The 18,368-nt window shown below is 36.0% G+C and overlaps 1 pseudogene; it reads left to right on the forward strand.

Annotated features, from left to right (window-relative positions):
- The first annotated feature begins 2,886 nt into the window (after nucleotides 1–2,886).
- Nucleotides 2,887–4,152, forward strand: LOC122902340 (annotated as a pseudogene).
- Nucleotides 4,153–18,368: the final 14,216 nt, after the last annotated feature.

Below are 18,368 nucleotides of genomic sequence, written 5' to 3' on the forward strand. Positions count from 1 at the left end.
ATCCATGATCCTTGACATTTGCTTATCTAACACTTCCTCAGATTATATCACATGTGCCTCATATGTTTCCTTTACCTATTTCCTCTATAGTTGGATTTTTGTTACTCACCATTAAACAAAATATGACAACCCTAATGACACCAGAGTACCATACTTAAAGTCAAAACTCTTTCACATCTAGTGAGAATGCATTCATTCTTCCACACATTTCTTTGCTGCATCTTTTATATAAGTTCCCTAAGGTTAAGGTTTATATTCTTACTGTGTAATTTTTTTTTTAAAGATTTTATGTATTTATTTGACAGAGAGAAATCACAAGTAGATGGAGAGGCAGGCAGAGAGAGAGGGAAGCAGGCACCCTGCTGAGCAGAGAGCCGGATGCGGGACTCGATCCCAGGACCCTGAGATCATGACCTGAGCCGAAGGCAGCGGCTTAACCCACTGAGCCACCCAGGCGCCCCCAATTTTTACAACCAAGAGCAGTATTGAGCACATAGCAAAGAATCAATAAATATTTGTCAGATGATTAAATATCCCATAACATGCATTGTTTAATGATGCAAAAATGGTAAAATAGATAAGACCTCTGCCTTTAGTGAATTAAAGTTGACTGGGGAAATATTTCTACCCTCTGATTACATTCTTTCCTTCCACCCCCAATATTGTTGTTGTTGGTTTTTTTTTTTTTTTCCTCCAGAATGATAACAACGTGGTTTTATTTCCCCATTATACAACTTTATTATGTCAGGGAATGATTTTAAGGTTTGATTTGGCAATTTTGCTCTAATGAGGAATGTATTGCTTTGAAAGGGAAAGGAGAAATGAAGGTAGGTATTTAATAAAAATTAAATTTATTTACATTTATTATTTAAAAACGCATGTACATTAATGGAAACTTGGGAAGAAATAGATAAAATAAGGTGGAAGAACTGAAAAAGGTTTGCTTTCATGTCACCAAGGGAACTGAGGGAGACTCTGTAGTGAACCACATGAAATAGAAGGGTCACCTGAGAGTAAGCAGAATTTGATTGAACTTTTGTTACTTCAGTGATGTTTGCCTCAGTCTTTTGGTCATGATGCAATATGAAAAATGGCCACTTAAGTGAAATAAATATTATATGATGACCGAAATACAGGTATTTGGCTTAACTACTCCACCTAGAAGAATGTTGGGGGTGGTTTGAGAGGGGTTGATGCAGTAGCTTGTTAATTCTAGAATTTAAATTTTAGATAGTTAACGGACAGTGTAATATTTATTGCAGGTGGACAATATAGCGATTCAACACTTCCATACAAGACTCAGTGCTCGTCACTGCAAGGGTATTCTTTAATCCCCGTCACATATTCTGCCATCCCCTGCCCACTTCTCCAGTAACCATCAGTTTGTTCTCTATAGTTAAAGTTTCTTGGGGACCCCTGGGTGACTCAGTCAGTTAAGCATCTGCCTTTATCTCAGGTCATGATCTCAGGGTCCTGGGATCGAGTCCTGTGTAGGGTTTCCTGCTTAGTGGGGAGTCTGCTTCTCCCTCTCCTTCTGCCCCTCCCCTGCTCATTTTCTCTTTCTCTCTCCCCAATAATAATAAAAAATAAGAGTCAGTTTCTTGGTTTCTTTCTCTCTTTTTTCCCCTTTGCTCATTTGTTTTATTTCTTAAATTCTACATATGAGTAAAATCTTGTGGTATTTGTTTTTCTCTGTCTTATTCACTTGTATATTAAGAGTAATTTTATTGTTCAAAAATAATAAAAAATCAAAGTGATTAAACACCTACTTTTTTTAAGTTTCATAAATATTTATTTAGGTATTAAGTAAACAATTTATTTAATTATCAAATAATAATTATTATTAGATAAGAATTTATTGAATCGTTAAATAATTAAATAAATAATAACAAATTCATATATAATATACAATAAATTCATATATAATATGTAATATATAAATATATTTATAAATAAAGAATAAATAAATAAGTTTAATGAATAAATAACTTATTTAATTTTTAAATAAATAAATAATAAGATTAGTCTGAACTGCATCTGCTATATAAAGTACCAAGATTTAAAAAAAAAGAATGATAAATTACTCACTATAAGTATCATAGCAAATCTTATCATTGAGTTATATATGCTGCACTTGGGTTCCATCATGAAGGAGATGTGTCCTTATTTACTTAGGGAAAGTATACAGAGTGGATCAACAGACAGTTACATAACAGAATATTATTCAAAACCTGCAATAGGCATCATCTCTATTACAATCAAACCATTTTTGTTTGAATATGTCTTAAATGTAATGAGTAATGAGTAATACAGATGAGTTGAAGTAGAAAATTTCTATTTTTAAAGAAATCTTCTAGAATCATTTAATGTTTAAAACTACATAAAATTATAACTTTGGTAAGAAGTAACTGAAATGAAATATTGGAAAAAGCTAATTAAAAAAAAAAAATGTGTGATCAGTAAAAAGCCAGAAGTAAAATCCTGAGTTTTATTATAATTTGAGTATTAATGTTAGCTATGTGAATATTAAAATTAACGGAAATTAACCTTAACAAATAAATTTACATAAGAAAAGTATACTTAGAACTACTGAATTAGGGCACCTGGGTGGCTCAGTTGGTTGGGCGACTGCCTTTCACTCAGGTCATGATCCCGGAGTCCTGGAATGGAGTCCCACAGAGGGCTCACTGCTCAGTGAGGAGTCTGTTTCTCACTCTGACCCTCTCCCCTCTCATGTTCTCTCTCACTCACTCTCTCTAAAATAAATAAATGAAATCTTAAACAAACAAACAAACAAACAAAAACAACTACTGAATTATCCTGGCCCAGGGAGCTGTGGTGAAGGAGCAGGAGAAGAAGTGACTGTGTTGGCAGTTAGGCCTAACCATGGACAAGGAATATGATACAATCATTCTGGGGACTGGCTTCACTGAATGTTTCCTGCCAGGCATATTGTGTGTGAATGGAAAGAAAGTGCTGTATATGGACTGGAACCCTTACTATGAGGGTGAGAGCCTCCACACCCCTAAGGAGCTGTATAGGGTTTTTTAATTGCTGGAGGGGCCCCCTGAGGCGATGGGAAGGGGCCAAGACTGGAACATTGACCTGATCCCCAAATTCCTCATGGCCAGTGGGCAGCTGGTAAAGATGTTGCTGTATACAGAGGTGACATGCTACTTGGACTTCAAGGTGGTAGAGGGCAGCTTTGTCTAAAAATATCTATAAAGTGCCATCCACTGAGAATGAAGCCTTGGCTTTAAATCTGATGGGCATGTTTGAGAAATGGTGTTTCTGTAAGTTCCTGGTGTTTGTGGCAAACTTTGATGAAAATGATCTCAAGACCTTCGAGAGTGTTAACCCCCAGAGCACCAACATACCTAATTAGGGCCAGGACATCATCGGCCTCACTGGCCATGCCCTTGCCCTTTACAGCACTTATGACAACCTGGACCAGCTCTGTCTTGATACCATCAAGTACATCAAGTTGTACAAAGAGTCCCTGGCTCCATATGGAAAGAGTCCTTATTTATAACCACTCTATGGCCTTGGTGAGCTGCCTCAGGGCTTTTCAGATTGCCATCTTTGGAGAGACACATATGCTGAACAAACCTGTGGATGGCATCATCATGGAGAATGGCAAAGTAGTGGGTGTGAAGCCTGAGGGAGAGGTGGCTCACTGCAAGCATCTGATCTATAACCCCAGCCACATTCTGGACTGAGTGTAGAAGGCTGGCCAGGTTATCCGCATCATCTCTACCTTCAGCCATCCCATCAAGAATACTGATGATGCCAACTCCTGCCAAATCATCACTCCCTAGAACCAAGTTAACAGAAAGTCAGACATCTATGTGTGAATGATCTCCTACAGACACAACATGGCTTCCCAGGGAAAGTACATCGCCATTGTCAGCACCATGGTGAAGACCACAGAGGTAGAAAAGGAAGTTGAACCTGCCCGGAGCTGCTGGAGCTCATTGACTAGAAGTTCCTAGAGCCACGTGTTCTGTTCCTGCTCCTATGATGCTACCACACACTTTGAGACAACCTACAATGACATCAAATTCATCTACAAGTACATGGCAGGCTCTGTTTTTGACTTTGAAAACATGAAACCACAAACAGAATGATGTCTTTGGAGAAGCTGACCAGTGACTTCTGATGCCCTCCACACATACTTTAGCCCTTGTGCCCTCTCGACCTAAGTCTGTTCTCTTTGAAGGTTGGGGAGATGGGTGTGAATGTGTACCCCAATTTCTAGCATTCTCTGCTTCCCCAACCACATTCTACATTCCTGTCACCCACCTCATTGATTCACTGACCAAATCCTTAACCTTAGCGATGGTTTGGGAGATGGGGGGTTGAATAGCCTTCTCTTTCTTGGCCCTTCCTTATTCTGGGAAAAGAGGGTTCTTTTCCTTGTGTGTATCTCTTACCCCTCATCTCCTAATTCTTCTTCTGTGTTTGGGAAGTACGTGAAAAAAAACCTGACTTCTCCCCCCACTGCTCTTACCCCTATTGTAGTGGTCTTTGGAGATGCCTCCTGCCTCTCCCCACTAACTCTCTTGTGTATTGGAGAGAAGGGGCCCTCCCAGCACAAAGTTGCATCCCCCCCCCACCACCTTGCCCTCATTAATTTATTCTAATTTATTAACTTTGGCTCACTGCTCAGAGAAAGGAACACTGTGCCTCTCACCCGCCGCCTTCTCCTGCAGCCTGGGTTGGCAGAGGGCTTGGTGTGGCCTAGTTAGAGGTTGATCTTGCTGTTTTTGTTTCTTGTTTTTGTGTTTGTGTTCTCTGGCATTTGTTGAGGGAAAAAAAAAAAAATGTGAGCAAACCAGAAGGAGGTGGAAAAATGGATCCAAACCCTAGTATGACCTGCCCTTACCTTGTAAAGTAAATGTGTCCACTTCCCATACCTCTAGTGTATTTCACAGAAAACCTGCTGATAAAACTGTGTTGAAAGCTGGGGAAAAAAAAAAAAAAAGCAAACCTACTGAATTATCTTAAAATTCTATTGAAATTTTCAAATTTCGAATTTTATTACCCTAAAATTATATCACAAAATAATGTCACAGAGAAAAATTTAGGATAAGTACATATAACTATTTATAACCATTTAAATATACATTTTAAAATACTTAATTGATTTTATATTATTTTAAAATAAATACATTTTTTTTACAGTGACACACTTCTTCATTTTCTTCCTCTTCTTCTTCTTCTTCTTCTTTTTTTTTTTTTTTTTTTTTAAGATGTGTTTATTTATGGCAGCAAGATGCAGAAGAAGAGGGAGATAAAGAATAACAAGCAGACTCCCCACTCTCCTCCCCAGGGCAGAGCAAGGCACTGACTTGCTCTCATTTCCCTGAGATCATCACTTGGGCCAAAACCAAGAGTCAGACACTAAACCAGCTGAGCCTCAGGTGCCCTAAAGAGGCACATTTTCTTTTTTTTAAAAAAGATTTTATTTATTTATTTGACAGAGAGAGATCACAAGTAGACGGAGAGGCAGGCAGAGAGAGAGAGAGAGAGAGAGAGAAGTAGGCCCCCTGCTGAGCAGAGAGTCCAATGTGGGACTCGATCCCAGGACCCTGAGATCATGACCTGAGCCAAAGGCAGCGGCTTAACCCACTGAGCCACCCAGGTGCCCCAACATTTTCTAATAATATGGAAAGAACTATGTAGATAAGTATGAATTAATTTACAACCAATTTAGCGCATTTTAACAAGTTTAATACAAAAATATTATTTGTAAACAAATTTCTCACTGTCTTATTTTTTTTTTTTTCTTTTATTTTTGGTCAAAGGAGTATCTCCTTTAAAACTATCCTCCTCAGATGCTTCTCTTACTGAAAAATGTCCTTGGGTAGGGATGGGGGTGGGGGGGCTTCCTGGGTGGCTCAGTCAGGTAAGCAACTGCCTTCAGCTCAGGTCATGATCTCAGAGTCCTGAAATTGAGACCTGTATTGGTCTCCCTGCTTGGTGGGGAGCCTATTTCTCCCTCCTCTTCTGCCTGCTGCTCCCCCTGCTTGTGCTGCCTCACTGTCAAATAAATAAAGTCTGTAAAATAATAAATAAAACATGAAAGTGTCCTTGGAATTACTAACAGTTGTAAATATATTATAAGAAACATTATCTTCACAATGGAGGCTAACAGGCTTATACCTACTGATAGCTTACAACTATTACAAGAATCCTGACAGTTTGGAAGTAGTCAAATAAGCAGAACATACAATGATCAAATCCAAACACATGTTTATAAGACATTTTTCTTTGACACCCTCATTTTCTCTCTGAAGAGATAAAAGTAAATGGTGGATAAGTACAAATACTTAATCACAAGCAGAGTTAAGATAACTTTTGGCCACAGAGAGTATAGATGAAAATCAAAATAGCAAAAGATATTACAGTGCATGTAGTTTACCTCTAATGAATGAGTCCTCAGCTTTACTCCACCTCAAATTCTAGCAAACTGTGCTAAGTATAAATGATTAAGTATACAACCTATGTCCTGTGTAAGCAAGGGGCAGGAAAGCTGTTTTAAAATCTTATTTAAACTCAAAGATGCCATAAGAAAAACAATTTGGAAAAAATTAGATGTGGTAAAGCTTAAACTTTTTCATAAAGGGATAGAGCAGAGCACTGAAATTAATATACTCCTATCTTTTACCTCCAGGGCCCTTTCAAAACTATAAAAAGCCAAAGCCTTGTGTCTCTAGGCTCCTAGGAACTAAGGGCTTCTTTGATCCATACGGGTTGCAGAAACCACTGAAAGATGAAAAGGCCTTGAGTGGGTAAGTTCGCTGAATCCACTCCGGTTTATGATTTATTTTGTATATGTCTTTTGCTCAACCTAAAAGCTGATCTGACTTCAAAATCAACATACAAGCAACCTTAACATCTTTTGAATTCTTATTCTCTCCTGACTTTAAACCTGAGCCCGCTTTTGTGATGTGGCCAACCTCAGAATTCCAACAAGCCTATCTCCACACTGACTCTGTCCTATTCCATCTCCCTTCTCACTCTTAAACCATATGTATAAAAAAGAAGCATCCATGAAACAAGATGGGATAGGGAGGGAGACAAACCATAAGTGACTCTTAATCTCACGAAACAAACTGTGTGTTGCTGGGGGGAGGGGGGTTGCGAGAAGGGGTGTAGGGTTATGGACATTGGGGAGGGTATGTGCTTTTGGGTAAATTGGAAGGGGAGGTGAACCATGAGAGACTATGGACTCTGAAAAACAATCGGAGGGGTTTGAAGTGGCGGGGGTGTGGGAGGTTGGGGTACCAGGTGGTTGGTATTATAGAGGGCACGGCTTGCATGGAGCACTGGGTGTGGTGAAAAAATAATGAATACTGTTTTTCTGAAAATAAATAAATTGGAAAAAAAAGAAGCATCCATAGAAATATGAAATTGGCAAAGAAAGTGGCAAATGCTGTAATGAGTGAACACTTTGAAAGTGGCATTAACCTCTACCACCATCAATGTCATCTTCTGTTCAGCATCTCTATAGGTCTTTTTTAAAACTTTACAAATATCTTTTTAAGTTTTTATATTGTATGTCAGAGGAGGACATATCTTAGAATGCTGTTGTCAAGAAAATCAGAGTACAATACTCTACTAGCTTCAGCAAGTAAAATCAGTGTGGATGACTCCACACATGTGCTGTGTTATAGCTCTAAGTTATGAGAAGTTATATAATACTTGGAAGGATCTCTAACAACTTGAATGTTTCTTACAAGCATTTTGAAAGGTGTTTTTTAATCCTTCACTTATGATTTATAAATTTGTAATGACATTTTCCCTCCTAATAAGTCTACTGAAGTGAAACTCGACTACATAAACAGTTACATGTGATAGGGCCACCTTGTCTACATTAACTGTAAGACACACTAAAAAAGAGGTTTTCAACCTCTAGAGTAGGCTGTTCTTTTTTTCTTTTTCCTTTTAGCAACTATATTAAATTATGGCTTTAGAAAAGCTATTATTAAATTTCCCACTAATCTGAAAATCTATGTCCTCAAAATCTACAGTATATATAATACGATGTTGCAACAGATTATCGAATAAAAGATGTTTAAGCAGTAAGGAACACAATAGATAGGCTTTCCTATTCCCAAAGGTCTCCTGCAGAAATAGCACATTGCTTTTGAATTGTGTGCTGCTTTGCTAATCGAATTAACAAAAACAATGGGGATAACAGAAGTTGCAAGTAAAGTGACGTATATTTGTGAATTATAATCGCAAAATATATATAATTGAAAAGAAAAAGTCATTGCCATCATCATGCAGTCTTAAGAAGTACTGTTCATGTGTACACATAGCACTCTTATAACAGATTTTTTGTTCATGTAAATAGTAGTCCTGTCTAAAAGAAATAACAGATATTACATAGATCCCATATCTCATAATAGCTTGTAACTCATAACTGTTTCCATGAAAAGACTGCCTGTATATTATGGTTTACAATCCTAGAGTATTACTCAAGCAAATTGTGATTATTAAATATATGAACAAATTTCTAACACTTATTTCATGTATGAGCATGTATATCAGTTAGAAATAACATTTGGGGATCCCACTATAGAAGCTTAAGAAAATGCAAAATTTTTTTCCTCTTAACATAGAAAAGCTTGTTGGGGCGCCTGGGTGGCTCAGTGGGTTAAGCCGCTGCATTCGGCTCAGGTCATGATCTCAGAGTCCTGGGATTGAGCCCCCCGTATCGAGCTCTCTGCTCAGCAGGGAGCCTGCTTCCCCCTCTCTCTCTGCCTGCCTCTCTGCTTGCTTGTGATCTCTCTCTGTCAAATAAATAAATAAAATCTTAAAAAAAAATAGAAAATGTTGTAAGTCAGCAGTCTATGGCTAGTATGCAATCTTTTCATAGTCCTCAGGAACCCCAGCAATTCTATTTCTCTTTTACTAACTTCAGTACATGCTTTCATCAGAAAGGTAACCTCACACTTCTACCCTTTACATCTGCAGGCCAGGCCTGCTGCAAAATGTGTAGAAAGATTTGAAAAAGCTTATCACTCTGCTGGGTAAACTGCATTTAATGAGCCATTTCAGAAGTCACACACAAATGATCTCAACACGTGTGCATCTACACATAGGAAAACATGGGGAATGTAACATTGTGCTTAGTTAAAACTGGGATTCTGGGGGCGCCTGGGTGGCTCAGTGGATTAAGCCGCTGCCTTCGGCTCAGGTCATGATCTCAGTGTCCTGGGATCGAGCCCCGCATCGGGCTCTTTGCTTGGTGGGAGCCTGCTTCTCTCTCTCTCTCTCTGCCTGACTCTCCGCCTGCTTGTGATCTCTCTCTCTCTGTCAAATAAATAAATAAAATCTTTAAAAAAAAAAAAAAAACTGGGATTCTGTTACTAAGAATGGGAACATGCACATTGAAAGATCAACAGCAATATCTGATGACATAAATAGTAATGACTTCAAATTAAATCTTCAACAATGCTACACACACATGAAATATTAACAGGTAAAAATAGTAAAATTTAAAAAATAGTGAAAGAAAAAGGTATAATTTATTAGTAGACATTTTATGTGTCAAAACGGGCAAAAAGTGACTGATTCTACTAGTAGTGACCAAGAACATAAAACAAATAACATTACATGACTTTCCAAAATTCCATTTTGGGGAATTTACTTTTTTTAAGACTCTAAGATGAGGAACAGAAATTTATATTTTTATTAATCTACATCCTCAAGATATTCAGAATCTGATAGTGTAAATAATATCAGCATGAAGAAAGCTCATCATTGGTTAAAAGTTTAAAAAGTTAAAAAAAAGACACTATAATTATAAGAACATAAGGATATGATATAATTCATTTGCTGTATTATGCAAAAATGTGTTTTGTAGTTTGATAACACATAGAAATTTACTGTTCCATTCAATGTTAGAATTAATACAATCACAGAAGCAAGGATTAAATAGATAAAAATCAAAATGTCAGCTCTATTGCTACCAATTATCTGAAAAAATTGTCTAAGGATGGTCATATAGGAGTGTTCTTATTTATCAGCTGAGATAAGTTTTCCTAAGAGGCTATTAGGCTACCCAAGCTAAAGGACAGGAGCCCGGTCTTTGATGCTGCGGCATTGTGTAGAATGTAGAGCACAGCAACTGCTCTCTGTGTGAAGATAAAGAAAGGGAAAGATCGAAAAACATAGGCTCAGGCTTTCCTTCCCTGTAACTCACCAATCATATAAATAATACCATCCCGCATGAAGAGAAGACGTGAATTAGTGAGTAGTGGACAGACTCTGGAAGGTGTATTCATAGGAAAGCCTTCTGGGGAGAAAAGAAGACTTGCAAAAAATTTTGTATAGTTCACTCTTGAACTGTCAGCTGTACATATGCACAGAAAATAAATAAAAATCGCCAAAATTGTGTCTAGAACTCTAGGTGATTGAAATATTTCACTGTACTTGCTAAATGATCTTTAGATCCCAACTACTTAGACTATAATCATATTCTCTGAGCTAAGAAAGAAATGATGTGCTATGTTTACTTTAAGAAAGAAAGTACCTTTATTATACAGGACCAAGTAACACCACTAAAACTCATGTTTATGAAAAAACACTGATAATTACATTTTATTATGTGTGTTCTAAGGAGAAAAATAATTGTGTTCTGCAATGTAATTTTATAAAGTACTATTCTTAATACTTTCATTAAATAAGATCATTATGAAAATGTTTTGCACACAGAAATATTTTTGAATACATTTTTAAAATGATCACAAAGTATATGGGGTTTGAATGTGTTGCATTATTTCAATAATTTTGCACCATAACTGGAATTCTTAAAGAGAATACGGATTTGCATAAGGCTGATAATCTTTTTTCATTTCTTTTTGTGATTCAGCTGCTGTAATATCCATTGACAATGATAATTATATGGTTTATTATCCATGATTATCTCTAGATATATGTGCATTTTCTTTAATTAGACTATAAACTCTAAGTGGAAAATCAAAATGAAGTCACCTCTTGTCTCAGCATTGGATTTTAAACTCTCCTTGTATCCAGAGTTTCCCAATTGCCCATTGCACAATTTTACTTGGGGAGTAGAGAATGGAAAATCAATGAAGTAAATTATGTTAGAGGAAGAAGGTACACAGAGTAAAGATTTTCATAACCCTTCTTCGTACCCCACATACTCCCCATGTACTCACTTTGAAATGCAAACATGCACATGAACAAGCAGTTTTCAAATGCATTATATATTGTGATTAAAAAGCCGTGTGAAGCACTGAATTAATATAAAAGTCAGAACTACTATCACTATTTATTTCTGTGTAAGGAGAAAAATCTTCCAGATACTAAGATATTTCAAATGATTTTTTTTCTATCCACAAACCATAATTATGGTGGAAGAAGAGTGAAAATTATATACATATTATATTAAAATAGTTTAAAATTATATTTGCAATATTAAAATATTTTAAATATTGTATATTATTATATTTTATGTTTTTATTAATATATAATTCAGGGCCAGATGTGAGCATGTATTTTCTGTAATCAGACTAATATATTTGCTTTTATAAAATAATATAAAATTTAAAAATTTTCCTTTAAAATAGGAGCCGTTCCTTCATTAATTAACGTTTAAATGGCTGCTAAATCACAGGACTAGTTCTAGAAGAAGTTCTAGAACAAGCAGGGCACTGATGAATGAGAATGAGCTAACTGAGAAGAGTGCACTACCTGACAAGAAAACCTCCCCTCCTGGAGCATAAGTTCAATTGGATAGACAGAGAGTAAAAAAACATAAATATACAATGTGTTAGCTTATAAATATAAAGGTGAATTAAAGAGTAGCCCCTGCTTAAGGGAAGGTGATTAATGACAAATATCAACTCCACTTCTATTTAATTGAATGATTAATTCTACCTCCTTTCCATACAACAATAATTCTGTCATTAACCAGACCCACTACACAAAGCAAGCAGCTTTTACTGTATGTCCATTTCCTTTTATTGCAACTTAGTTTTTAAATTGCTCCACAGTAAAACAATGAATCACTATGGATTATTGGCAATGAGTCGATATGAATAAGTTATTATTGCTTATTATTTTTTCTGAGGAATAAGCAGAGCTATTAGATAAATGTAAGTAAAAAGGGATAGCAAATGTAAAAATATATTTTAGTTCATGGAAATCTGGAAGTTACAACAATATCATTCATCAAATACCAAAGTAATAGACTTCGTATGTCCATGCTGGTCCTCCAGTATTCTACCTGGTTCCAGAATAATTTTTAGATTTTTTTCGTATATGAGATCCTTAAAATCTACAATTATTTCATTAAACACACATACAAAAGTGTAACATTGAAATATTTTGCTCTGAGGAAGGAGTATAGTGTACACCGAATTTGTATATTTGCTAAATAGGGAAGACTGGTTATTTAGCAACAGCTTATATTATACTACATTTCATTTTTCCTCCTTGTTTTCTTTCTTCAGAAATCTACCCAAGCAATCAATAAATATGTGTTACTTTTATAAATTAAAAAAAATATTTTCCAGAAGCAAAATTTACATGGCTACCTCTACATCTAACAAATCGTTGCAAACTCTAAAAGAGAATGTGGTATTTGACAATTTTATTAAGTAGCACCTATAAGAACACCATCTGTAGAGGCAGGATATGGAGAGGTAGAATCTGAGCCCTGGGTTTCTCTGGAAAAGGCCTGCCTAGATTCTCCCAAGGGAAGTCAAAAGAGGTTTCTATACTTCTTTCTCCATTAGTGTTTGGATGTCATGTGCTCCAGAAAGCCCTAACATGGGATCAGATAACTCTTGCAGCAGAACACAACCTTTAGAGTTGACTGCAGAAGGCTCTCCTAGGACATTGCTCCCAGCAGTCAGGACAAAAATCTTCCCTTGAAGAGGGGTCTGTCCACCACAGAAGTGGCCTTTTAGCTCTTGTAAAACCTAATGTTTGCTTCTTATTTATATATATTTCCTTCTAAATCCTCAATATCAACCTATCATAAGTACAGGAATTTAAAATATTTAGGCAATTTCATAAATCCCTTTATATTCAAACTTGGACTAAAATATGCTTTTGATACTAACAATTTTAATGGTTTATGAACCAAATCTGTCATGTAACACATATCATAATAAGCTTATAGCTAAGTTCAAAAAGATTACTGCAAAATCAGTCATTTCATTGCATAATCCAATATTCAGGTTGATGTACAAGTTTAAATAGAAAACATTATTTGATATTGAAATGCACTTTGTGAAAGGAGAAAGGGTAAATTTTTAAAGTTGCTCTGAACAACTCCCAGCTCTGAATGATTTATTGGCCTTCTGCCACTCTCAAATGGCTGCCAGTCAATGTGACATGTGGCATCTTTCAGATAGTGTGGCTCTTTCAAGGAAGTACTTTTCATGATAAAAATGCAACTAAAGGACCATGAAGAGGAAAGTGCGGTGTTTATCTTAATAGACCAAAACAGTTATTTCAAAGGTGAAAATCATTCATAGAGATAGTCTCAAGCCTAGTATTTCAATAATGTGATTTCCATCCATATATTTTAGTCCCAAGAGACAGTGCTGCTTCACTCTTATAGAAAATAACTTACCTAATCAAGCTGGATTTCAAATCTTTTCCATGGTGTCATGTTTAAATTACTGGCAGGACTTAGCAATTAGAAGTAGAGGAGAGCTTTCACAAGGGGTCCAGACATTGTTCTTGGCTTCCCTGATTTTATGCCCAGCAGCAGAGACTTTCTCAAGGGCTGAGGAAAGGCAGTAATGCTAAGCAGAGCTGATGTTCAGAGGAATAAAAACCTCTAGAGCTTTTTCCTGTGCTGATTTTGATTCATCCTGAATCAAAGTATTATCCTGCCATTACCGTAGCTACCTAACACTAGTAATGTCTATCATTTGGTAATATTGATTTTTTTCTAATTCTTAAGTAATACAAATGGAAGAGAATGTGGATATTAATGGGCAATTTAGACAGTTAATTTTAGACAGTTATAATACAGTAAACTTACAGTGATACTTTAGGGATTATACCTTCTCTCATTATTATTATACTTATTAAGTACCTAAATGTTTTCTCTTACTTTTATAATACTTACTAAATAAGTATTATACTTATTAAGTACCTAAATGTTTTCTTTTACTTTTGCTAAATAATACTTTTGCTAAAGTGTTAAATGAATGATAGAGATAATACTTGGTATAACTACAAAGAGATGTGAAAGTGCCTTTGAAGCAAGAAATACAATTTGCTTCTTAAAGAAATTGTTACATTTTATTAAAATGTGAAATTCAATGTGGTACATGTGTTGCTTTATTTACTATGCTGACAAAAATACTAAAATTGCATTTTAAACAAAAAATGCTTCATCTTATCTTCTATTTAATCCTCTTAACAAAAAATTCATAATGATCATTTTAAATTATTGCTGTTTCAAAAAATTATCTGTAATAAATATTCTCGATTTTGAAAGATGAGGATTTATACTCCTGTCTTGTCAACTTGAATATTTTTGATGCTTCCTTTCCTAAGATTAGGTTACAAATTCAGGATATTAAGACTGAGAATACATCTTCTGTGCATAAAATATTTGAATTTCCTGGAAAGAACATCAAGTAATAAAAAGCTTTGCTCCTTCATCCTATAAACAATGGGTAATAGAAATAATTCTGAATTTCTTAGTATATTCCAAGTAGTAATTAACTCAAATTTTTTGTGAGGGATCTTTTATTTATTAAACTTACAAATCAAAGAACAGCTCATATTCAAGTTTAATTATATGTAAAAATACATTAATATAATGACTTTTCAGTCAATACGTAGTTTCTGTTTAAAGGAAGCATGCTCATGTTGAAAAACAAAAACTGGTACAATAACTATTACAATGCCAGCCCCCCAGGCTTTAGTTTCTCATCTAGCAGAGCCAATCAAAGCAATGGCCTCAATAGACATGGACGTGGCCATTATCCTCCCTGCTCTTAGTATGTCTTACTCTCAGAGACATTACTAACTATATTTGCATAAACAGTATATTATAACTCAAGAGAGGATTTCACTGTTTTCTATTTTACTGATGTGAGTTAACATAAAACTTTAGTCAGAATTGTTCAGTTTTATTGGCACAGTGAGTACAAATTAGCCATTGTATTTAATCAATAGTTTAGGAGAAATTTTGCTGAAATTGCTGAGGGTATCTTTATTGCTTGTCTCAACCATCATTGTTATAAATCTTGGCAAAATCTATAAAGTGTTCTTTGAAAAATTCAAATGTATTTCATACAGTTTGTGCTAGAAATGGATTTTGAACATTTCTTGATCATTTTTTTTCTTCTTGGTATAAAGAAAAACTTTCTCTCTAAATTAACATACTCAAACCTATCCCTCTAGTAATAGAGGAAACCACTTTACTCGAATTTTTATTAAAGAACTAGGTAGTTTTGTCAAAGATTAATTGACCATAGAGTTGAGGGTCCATATCAGGGCTCTCTACTCTGTTCCACTGGTCTATGTGTCTGTTTTTTTGCCAGTACCACGCTGTCTTGGTGATCACAGCTTTGTAATAAAGCTTGAAATCAGGTAAGGTGATGCCGCCAGCTTTATTTTTGTTTTTCAACATTTCCTTAGTGATTCGGGGTCTCTTCTGATTCCATACAAATTTTAGGATTATTTGCTCCAGCTCTTTGAAGAATGCCGGTGGAATTTTGATCGGAATGGCATTAAAAGTATAGATTGCTCTAGGCAGTATAGACATTTTTTTTTTTCAGTATAGACATTTTAACAATGTTTATTCTTCCGATCCAAGAGCATGGAATGGTCTTCCATCTTTTTGTGTCTTCTTCAATTTCTTTCATGAGTGTTCTATAGTTCCTCAAGTACAGATCCTTTACCTCTTTAGTTAGGTTTATTCCAAGGTATCTTATGGTTCTTGATGCTATAGTAAATGGAATCGATTCTCTAATTTCCCTTTCTGTATTTTCATTGTTAGTGTATAAGAAAGCCACTGATTTCTGCACATTGACTTTGTATCCTGCCACGTTGCTGAATTGCTGTATGAGTTCTAGTAGTTTGGGGGTGGAGTCTTTTGGGTTTTCCATATAAAGAATCATGTCATCTGCGAAGAGAGAGAGTTTGACTTCTTCATTACCAATTTGGATACCTTTTATTTCTCTCTGTTGTCTGATTGCTGTTGCTAGGACTTCTAATACTATGTTGAACAAGAGTGGTGAAAGTGATCAATTAATCTTTGACAAAACAGGAAAAAATATACAGTGGAAAAAAGACAGTCTCTTCAATAAATGGTGCTGGGAAAACTGGACAGCTATATGTAGAAGAATGAAACTCGACCATTCTCTTACACCGTACACAAAGATCAACTCAAAATGGATAAAAGACCTCAATGTGAGACAGGAATCCATCAGAATCTTAGAGGAGAACATAGGCAGTAATCTATTTGATATCAGCCACAGCAACTTCTTTCAAGATACGTCTCAAAAGGCAAAGGAAACAAAAGGGAAAATAAACTTCTGGGACTTCATCAAAATCAAAAGCTTCTGCACAGCAAAGGAAACAGTCAAAAAAACAAAGAGGCAACCCACGGAATGGGAGAAGATATTTGCAAATGACAGTACAGACAAAAGGTTGATATCCAGGATCTATAATGAACTCCTCAAACTCAACCCACACGAAACAGACAAACACTACAAAAAATGGGCAGAAGATATGAACAGACACTTCTCCAATCAAGACATACAAATGGCTATCAGACACATGAAAAAATGCTCATCATCATTAGCCCTCAGGGAGATTCAAATTAAAACCACATTGAGATATCACCTTACACCAGTTAGAATGGCCAAAATTAACAAAACAGGAAACAACATGTGTTGGAGAGGGTGTGGAGAAAGGGGAACCCTCTTACACTGTTGGTGGGAATGCAAGTTGGTGCAGCTTCTTTGGAGAACAGTGTGGAGATTCCTCAAGAAATAAAAATAGAGCTTCCCTATGACCCTGCAATTGCACTCCTGGGTATTTACCCCAAAGATACAGATGTCGTGAAAAGAAGGGCCATCTGTACCCCGATGTTTATAGCAGCAATGGCCACAGTCGCCAAACTATGGAAAGAACCAAGATGCCCTTCAACGGATGAATGGATAAGGAAGATGTGGTCCATATACACTATGGAGTATTATGCCTCCATCAGAAAGGATGAATACCCAACTTTTGTAGCAACATGGACGGGACTGGAAGAGATGATGCTGAGTGAAATAAGTCAAGCAGAGAGAGTCAACTATCATATGGTTTCACTTATTTGTGGAGCATAACAAATAGCATGGAGGACAAGGGGCGTTAGAGAGGAGTAGGGAATTTGGGTAAATTGGAAGGGGAGGTGAACCATGAGAGACTATGGACTCTGAAAAACAGTCTGAGGGGTTTGAAGTGGCGGGGGGGTGGGAGGTTGGGGTACCAGGTGGTGGGTATTATAGAGGGCACGGCTTGCATGGAGCACTGGGTGTGGTGAAAAAATAATGAATACTGTTTTTCTGAAAATAAATAAATTGGAAAAAAAATAAGAGTTTCAAATAAAATAAAATAAAATAACCATTAAAAAATAAGAGTTGCAATCAATAAAAAAAAAAAAAGAACTAGGTAGTATCAGTCATTCGATCAGACTTCACTGTCCACATCAATATCAACCTTCATGGAAGGTAGAAAGAACAGATGGAATTCTGAAACTAAACCGGGCAAAGCTCACAGAGAACTTGAAACCTGCAAAGTCTGAGGCACTTCCTCCTTCCATGGTTCAGCTGTGCTTTGTGAGTTAATAACAGACCATGTGTCTGGGAATATTACTTCTGATCCTTAAAATCTACATTTGTTTATGTAAGTGTTAAAAGGGGCTAATTAAATCCATTCTAATCCCCAAGAGACACTGAAACCTCAATCTCTCTTGAGCTGTGCCTGCAGAATTGTTCCTCAAATCTAGATATCTGGTCTTCTGGAAGAGACATTAGAGAAAGACCTCAGTGGAAAAATCAATATTAGGAAGTTCTGCCAACTGGCAAAGCAAAAATCTTCAATAAATTGATCCTTTGATTTCTATATGTCAAATACTAAGCATAAATCATCTTTGAATCATGGAAGGGCTACCCCAACCAGAACCTCAAACTGAAGGTTATTTAGATTCTTCCAAAAACAAATAGTCTTTGAAAGGAGATGGCTTACAGTGAAGATATCCAGACCAAGGAAATCATTATGCGAGAAAGAAACATCTATCAGTCATATTTCATAGAAAAGGATCCACATTTTGTCATATGCAACCTGTATGCTATGAGTCTTTATTT

Source organism: Neovison vison, chromosome 1, assembly GCF_020171115.1.
Source record: "Neovison vison isolate M4711 chromosome 1, ASM_NN_V1, whole genome shotgun sequence".
Taxonomy (NCBI): Eukaryota; Metazoa; Chordata; class Mammalia; order Carnivora; family Mustelidae; genus Neogale; species Neogale vison.